At 41.3% G+C, this 7859-nt stretch overlaps 1 protein-coding gene across 1 annotated transcript in view; it reads left to right on the top strand.

Annotated features, from left to right (window-relative positions):
- Positions 1-5792: 5792 nt before the first annotated feature.
- Positions 5793-7859, top strand: part of FAT3 (FAT atypical cadherin 3) — a 347829-nt gene continuing 345762 nt past the window's right edge. The window contains exon 1 of the mRNA XM_010578241.1: positions 5793-6166. The gene's annotated coding sequence lies outside the window, so the exon portion shown is untranslated. The remainder of the gene's footprint in view (positions 6167-7859) is intronic.

Raw genomic sequence — 7859 nt, 5'->3', positions numbered from 1 at the left:
ATCCTGATTAGATTTATGTGGTCTGTGCTGATATTTCTAGCTTCGGTGGTGTAAACAGCAATGCTGTTCAGTCTAGTTTAAAATTAGTTTAGGTTTGCTAATCTTTGCTGCAGTCAGATTTTGGGTACAGCATCAACACCTTGCTACTACAGAGCAAGAGCATCTCTGGTGGAAATAGTGAGAAATAGCTCTTGCTTTTTAAGTTTGTGCTCTATCTTATTTTGCAGTAGCTTTCTCTGGAGGGTCTGTTTTGAACCCAGTGACTAAGGAGTTAGAAGATGTGAAAATTAGATCCAGCAAGGTTGTTTGATCAGTTGAATAAAGTGCCTTTGTGGTTAGCAGTGAAAATCAGGCACCCTAAAAAGATGTCAGGACCCAAGGAAAGCTTCGGAACAATATACGGTGCTGGTGGCTGGGGGGACCTCATGTGCACCATGTATGTGCCTGCTGGCCTGTGCACTTTGTCAGTGCAAAATTCTGCCAGGATCTAGTTTCACGCTACAAAATTCCGTTCTGCAGATCTCACCTTTGCAGGGTTTGTTGGCAGCATGAGGGTTTAAACAAGATTTCCCAAATCCGAGGTCACCTGGCTCAGGACTTCCTTGGGAGCATGGCCACTTTGGCAGAGTGCAGTGAGCCCCTGGTGCCTGGCTTGCAGGTATGGACATCTCCTGAAGATGGGCATGGCACTGGATGCGATGGGTGCCACAGCTTGGGTTTGCTGGGCCTGTGTGATGGATGCCACCATGAAGGTAATCACCTGGCCCCACAGACTGGCGGCTGCACAGTACTGAAACCCAATTTTCAAATAGGAAATTGGCCTTTTATCTTTGGTACTTGCTACATAATGTTGCAGAGCATTAGTCAGCTGAACCTCACCGTGGTTTATTGTGCAGTTATAAATCGTAATTGGCTGACTAACCTTCTCTGATGTTAAGTGCTTTAAAAGGTTGGTTTTTGCTTTGTTGTATTTTAGTTTTTGTTTATGGCTTTATGTGTTCTTTCTGTTTATTCTGCTACTAAAATGTAATTAGAAATTGAAAAGAACAAAGCAAAACCTCCAAGCCTACTGATGTAGATTAACATGAATCATTGTCTCTTGAAAGTGTGTGTAAGCCAAAGCTCTGCAACCTGATATACATCCCCTTCATTTGGTAAATATTTAAAATATCCACAGACATTTTTTCACATTCTTGAGCATAGACCACATCACAATGTGTTCACCCTTGTTTCTGTTTTTAAGTATCGATGTTTTGAAGCCAGGGTTTATTTAGTTAAATGTTTTTCTTTTTCTTTTGTAATTTCTAGTATTTGTTGTACTATACAAAACCAAGTATAAAGGAATAGAGAAAAATCTACCAATTTATTTGCCTTTTAATAATCAAAATGAATATATTAGAAAGAAAATGTAAGCAACTTTAAATAGTGCCGAAGGCTGTAGTCTTTGAGAATAGTTGAATTGGAAGGTTTAGATAATGAACAGAGTTGATGATGCCTGTAATAAAGTGGATTAGCTGTTGCAAATTGTGTTATACCATGTATCTTTACATAGCTAATCTCCCATGTTTGCAATTTTGGTCATACGTTCTTGGGGAGCACCCAGATAGAGTATAGTTCTCCAAAGAGTGTTGTAAATGCTGACACTTCCCAATATAATTTTTGAAGAAGAAAAGAGAAAAATCTTCATAGCTTTTCCTCTGGGTCGTGTGGTACTGCCCCATTAGCTGTCATTAGTTCCTGCCCTCAAGTAGTAAATACTGACTTCTTTGTCTTTTGGTAGCAGCTCTTTTTCTTTGCTTTCCAGGTTGGACTTCTGTTAGGTACTCTTTACAGCTTCCGTAGAGTTGTCTTTCATGTGAATAAAGCAAATTCTGAGACCAGTGCAAGCATATGTTCTTCCTCCAAATTATATTAAGCTAAAAATGTGCTGTTCTGTGGATTATGTTTTCGGTATCATCAGGGCACCAGCTCTGACAGTGGCAGCACTGGTGGGCCCGCGTGTTGGGTGATGCTGATCTCCGAGGACTGTTGGCATCAAGTAGGGTGTGCAGGGGCTGTCATGGGAGAGCAGGGCCTCCAGGAAGGACAAGCAGCTCACCAGGCCATCCGTGCACGGGAGACCCTTTGTGGGAGCCTCTCATCCCGGTCAGGACAGGCAACACATCCCTCTTTCCCTGCCTCCAGCAACAGCAAGGGTTGTTCTGTTGGCAGCTAGGGACTGGAACCTTCAGTGGCACTCAAGATTTTTTCCTTTAACTAGACCTTAACTGATAACCTGGTCTGATACTGGCATACTTGCTTATTTTGAGAAATGTTTTCTATCTGTTTTTCTTCACATATGAGGTGTCCTTCCATGCAGTTCCCCACTGGCTTGAAATATCCTACCAAACTGGGACTGCAATTCTGATTGTGGAATGATATTTAAATTATGTTCTAGTAAAATAATGTGAATTATGGATTTTTATTTGGAATAAAACCTGTCAGTGTATACATGTGCAGATTCCTTAAGCAGCACAGGAGCTCCTTAAATACCATGAACTGTGCTTTGATTTATATCTAAGAGTAGACTAGAATGATGCTGATGTTTTTTTTACGGAACAAATGGCTTGACTTTCAAAATATGTCAAATTCAGTTGCTTGTGTTTGAAACAAGAACAGTCTTCGCAGTTAAGGGACTTGAAAAGCCTGGAATCAGTTCCCTGCTATTCTCCAGCACTTCTTGCATCTCCTTGGGGAGGTAGTTTAGGCTTTCAGTGTTCAAATCATCATCTCTAAAATGGGGATAATAAAGACTTTCCTAGTGCCTAGGAGTGTTGAGATGACAGATCGACTGATGGATCATTTATGGGTTCCAAGAGCACTTGTGATCCCCTCTGCAGCTGTAAACCTCAACCTTTCCCAAAATGCAGCTACCCACTGGACCTCTTCAGCCTGGATATATTCAGTGGATTATATCCTCATTAAAATGTTTTCCTGTGTAAATGTTTTAATGTGTGAATAATTTGGTTGCTGGGGTCAGTTTCCCCTGTCTTTTGTCAGATGGGGCTTGAAGTCATCAACAGTTCATGACTGTAGTTGTGGGGAAGAGAGCCCTTGCCGGGTGCCCTTTGAGGGTGTTTCCCTTTTTTGCAAGACTTTCCTCAGCTACCCTGGCTGAAGCTTGGCTTTGTGTCTCATGCTTTTGTGGAAGGTGGGTACGTTTTCTGTAGCAGATGGAATGTATGTGTTTTTTCACTCAGATGGGATCCCAAAGCACTTGCCAAGTGCTTTGATCCCCTTGCAAAGAGAAGCATTCTGTACAAGGTTGAGGCCGCTTTCAGGGATGCTTTAACCAATTGACATTGCCCCCTAATTTAGAGTAGGGGACTGAAAAGGGAACGTAATTTTGCAGACTCCAGACCATCAGGTTGGTATTATCAGCGATCTCTGTATCTCATTTCAAATCCAGTGCGTTTGCCATGCTGCAGTGCTGGGTCAATAAGGGCTATGAAGCATGAAGATCTGCATCATTTTCTGTGATTTCCTATGAATGTTTTTGTGTTTTCCTCTCATTCAAATTCCAACCCAGTGTTGCCCTGCTTAGTGCCATGTTACTCGGGGGTACTTTTTCTCCGAGCCTTCATGCACCAAAAAACCATGTCAGCTAGATTCTGTTTGTGAAGTCAATACATGTAAAGTGCAGCATTTTCATCATGAGTACAGGAGCCTGGAATTACTGTAGCTCAAGAAACATGGACTTCATGTGTATAAGCAATATACTTGCACTCTTTTAGGTCTTCCCCTGTAAATAAGCCTTTGGTTTTTGATATCTGTTGGGATGGTTGACCGCGGCTCAGGATTTCTGCATAGTCCACATTTATCTAACTGTGAAGGATGCTATTAGGCATCATAAAGAATTTGTGACAAACAGTGTGGCATTTGGAGCTACTACTAGTAGTCACTAACTAGTAGTATTTTGTCCTGCTGTAGTAGGGTTTTTTCCTCCCTCAGCTAGAAGGAGAATCGTAACCTTAACATTATTTAATTGGAGGCTTTTTAAGTTAATTAATTTAACTCTTCACTGCCTTTGGTAGCATGGTTTTATGAGTATTTTTAATTGACCTTATTCGTATGGAAATGCAATCTCACATTAATTTAACAAGATGGATTCAAGTCACTGGTCAACGCAGCTGTTCAATCAAGGATATTGCTCAGTGTTATTTATTGGGTTTGGTTTGAAGATTATGGCCACCCCAGAAGCAAAAAAGGAAAAGCAGGTACTGGTGGTGAAATCCTGTATTTGTAGGCAGGTTCACTGATGGTATTGTTAGCTTGGAATTGTACTGTCCCCAGCAAATAAATATGGCTTTCTTTTCTTTCCACTGAGTTTCACAAACACAAATAGAAATATGGAAAGGGGAAGGGGAGCTCTTAACCTGAGAATTTCAGACCAGTTGGATTTAAGCAAACCACCCATTTATTCTTAGATTAATGGCTTGCAGGCAGACTCTATCAGTTGCGGACTGTATTGTATTAATTTGCAATGGCAAGAGTTAATGCTAGTAATTGCTTTTCCTCTACAGAGAGAGCCTGTAGTAGATTGTTTTTACATCGCAATCTGTGATTGATAGATCAGGGAAAACAGGACCAAAGAAGGTTACTGCCTCCCAACCACTTCCCCCTTCAAATTAAAATAATTTGCAATTTGTAGGATGCCTTGTTGCACGTGCTGCGGGACTGAAGCAGTAAACGCACTAGGCTGCATTCCCTTAAAGCAGTGAACCTCTTATGGCATTTCTTTCACCAAACCAAACAAGTCATGTTGTTGGTAGTCCTTTGAAAACAAGCGTGCTGGTGAAACAGCCCCCAGACCCCTTCAGCAAACTTCCTGTACGGTCAGACAGCAGACCTGATGAAAGAGCCTGTTTGTGAACCTTTGGATTCCTTCCATTGATTTGTAAATCCACTTTAATAAAGTACTGCCGAAGCTAGTGAAATGAGCAACCGATGTTCGGCTTCCATCAAGTTTCTAACAAATATCTGGTACAGCTTGTATCACTGGCGCTGGCACATGCTTTTTAAAATTTATTTTCCGCTGCGTTGGATCATTTCGAGACTGGGGGAGTAGGGAAGTAGGGGGGGGGGAAACGCAGTCTCCATCAGCCACACATTACATGGCTGCTTTATTTTTCAGCGCTGCTAAAACTCAGCTTATTTAATATCGATCATACCAAGGAGCCAGCAAAGTACAGTGTTAATTGGGTCCACTGGAATTCTTGTCCCCTGGGAGGGAGAGCTTCCTAGGCAGGGAGGGCGGAGGGAGGGAGGGAGGGAGGGAAGGAGGGAGGCAGGCGGGGAGGAGGGGACCCACTGTGCGCCGCATAAAATCTAAGTGCACTAGACATCAAGGCTTCTGCTTGCATCGCTGGAAAGCAGTCGCGGCGTTTCCCACCCTCCCCCCCTTTCAGAAATCAGGCAACTAATTTTTTTTTCTCTTTTTTTTTTTTTTTAGTCCGCTAGTTCTTCTTGAATTAAGAGCTCCTTTCTTCTATTATTTTTCTTTCCTTTTTCTTTTCTTTTTTTTTTTTCCCCTTTGCGGAGGGCTTTTTTTTTTTTTATTGTTTTCTTCTCCTTTCTGCAAAGCTGCAAAAGCTCTGCTTTGAAAACTGCTGCCCCAGAGTGCAGTTGCTTAGCTGTCCTGTCAGCATTGTTCTAATGCTCATTCCATATGTATGTCACATAGGAGCAGTACCCTCCTCCTCTCCCTTCCCCCCTCCATGCATTTGATTTTTTTCCCTAAAGACTGATTTTTTTTTTATTTTTCCCAAGGATCTCACAAACAGGGAAATTCAAACTGAATGATTCTGTGCCGTGGTTACTTCTACAGCCAAGACCAGATTTCTCTTAGAAAAAGTGTTTGCTCTGTTCCTTCTTTTCCCCACTCCCTCTTTTTCTTCCCTATAAGCACAAAGGCTTTAAAAACTAAGATCTGTAGTTCTTTTTGCTTTTTCGCGTTACCGTGACAGCATGTATCTCTGTTGCTGAAGAATGAAGCAGGCAGGCTAGAGTTTTTTTTACGTTCAGTGCTTTTGGGACCACTAAAGAGAAGTCCACAGAGAAATATGTACAGCAACTGTGCCAACTGAGTTTCTCATGCCTGTTATCTGTCACTTATTCTGACTAAAAGGTAAGGGATTCTTTACTATTTTTGTTGAAGTCTTTGTGCATTGTTTGTGCAGTGTCATTTGACATGTGCAACTAACTGGCTCAGGAGGGAGGTGGGTTATGAAGATTTTTGTGTTAAGGTATTATAGGTCACCCAAGGAAAGCTCTTTGCACCAGAGGAGAAAAAAAATCTTGTTTATTGGAATTTATTCCCTTTCCATCTCAAATGGTTCCTCCAGCTTTACTTGCTACTGATTGAGACATAAAGCCAGGGCATTATCGCTGCTGCTTATCTTTTCTGGTCCTCTTTCTCTACCTAGGAAGCACACGCACCCAGTTTGGGTGTGCGTGCGCATGTGTGGGGTAAAGCATATCCCCTTTACATGGGAAATACTTGGCAACATGCACGTTCTCCTCTTTTACTGTAACTAAACGTCTTCAAGCACTCTTTGCAAGGTAAGAATGCCTTAGTTCAGCACACAGCAGCTTATGCCTGTTTAAAAGTATTACTTGGATTACAGTGCATACTGTGGAAAGTTATTAGTTTCCACAGAGACCAATTTAATTGGGGGTATGTGTGCAGCGGTTCTGTTTTGTGCTTTACATACGCTGCTTATGGGAGAGTATGAAATGTTATTTTTTTTCTATATTCTTGGGAAGGGTGAAGTTTACACTGTCTGTTAGGCATAACAAATGAAGTTATAGCTGAAATCGATTAAAGCTGCGGAGAAGCATAGCCTTACAAGGCTTTTCAACTTAGCCCTGAGAGTCAGAAAATAGTTTATGAAAATATTTTTTTGCACTGCATCGTAATATGCAGAAACGTTAGCGGGAAGGCATCTTCACCAAGCAGAGGTAGCAGCAAATGATGCCTAGACTGGATGATTGTATTGTTTATGTGTTAGAAACCTGTTTAATCCACAACCTTGGTGTGCACTGCTTTTGTGTGTGTGTGTGTGTGTGCGCGCTGGATGCATCTTTCAACAGCCTCTTAGTTCAAGAGGGCTTTGTTTTATAAAATGTGTTTCAGCTTTGCAGGCAGGAGAAGTGCACTCTGTAACTGTCCCCTTAGCTGTGCCATGGTCTGTTACTTGGCATTTTGGAAGAGGCTGACTTTTAGGGCTTGCTTTGGTTTCTTTCAGAGGTATTTGTGCTCTTACTTCTTAGCTGTTAGTTCTGTACATAGAAAAATGCATCTTAAGGGTGTTCATTTCTCATGCTTTGAAATGATTGGTGGCTGAGACAGTTGAGCAACCTCATTTAATAATAGCGTTTTACCTTGAATGTTGCCTTGCTTCCTTGAATAACTAGGAATGCCACCAAATATGTAATTAGTTTAAAAACAGTCTAAAAATGCAAAGTGTGAAGCAAGAGAGAAAAGTCCTGTCTGCAGGCATTAATTTCTTTCTTTACTGTAGCTGTTTATAATGTCATTTCAAAATCAGATATTTCCTAACACCTGCTCTGTGACTCTATTTTCCCATGATTGTTGCTTTATATCAGCACTGAGAAAACAGTCATTTAGATAACAGGTTTTCATTGACATCCTTTTTATAATATAGAAAGGAAGAAGCAGTAATAAGTTAAATTGGCATCTGCTAATTATGCTGAATACAGATTGTGAGCTCTGCAAGTCGTCCCTTGCCTTAATGCTGTTAGCATATTTTAGCACTGGCAACCAAAGGAAAGAAACTTGAATGTTCCTGCTTGTTTTT

This window comes from Haliaeetus leucocephalus, unplaced genomic scaffold (genome assembly GCF_000737465.1).
Source record: "Haliaeetus leucocephalus isolate CR32 unplaced genomic scaffold, Haliaeetus_leucocephalus-4.0 Scaffold616, whole genome shotgun sequence".
Lineage (NCBI taxonomy): Eukaryota > Metazoa > Chordata > Aves > Accipitriformes > Accipitridae > Haliaeetus > Haliaeetus leucocephalus.
This window is presented reverse-complemented; position numbering and strand designations above follow the sequence as displayed.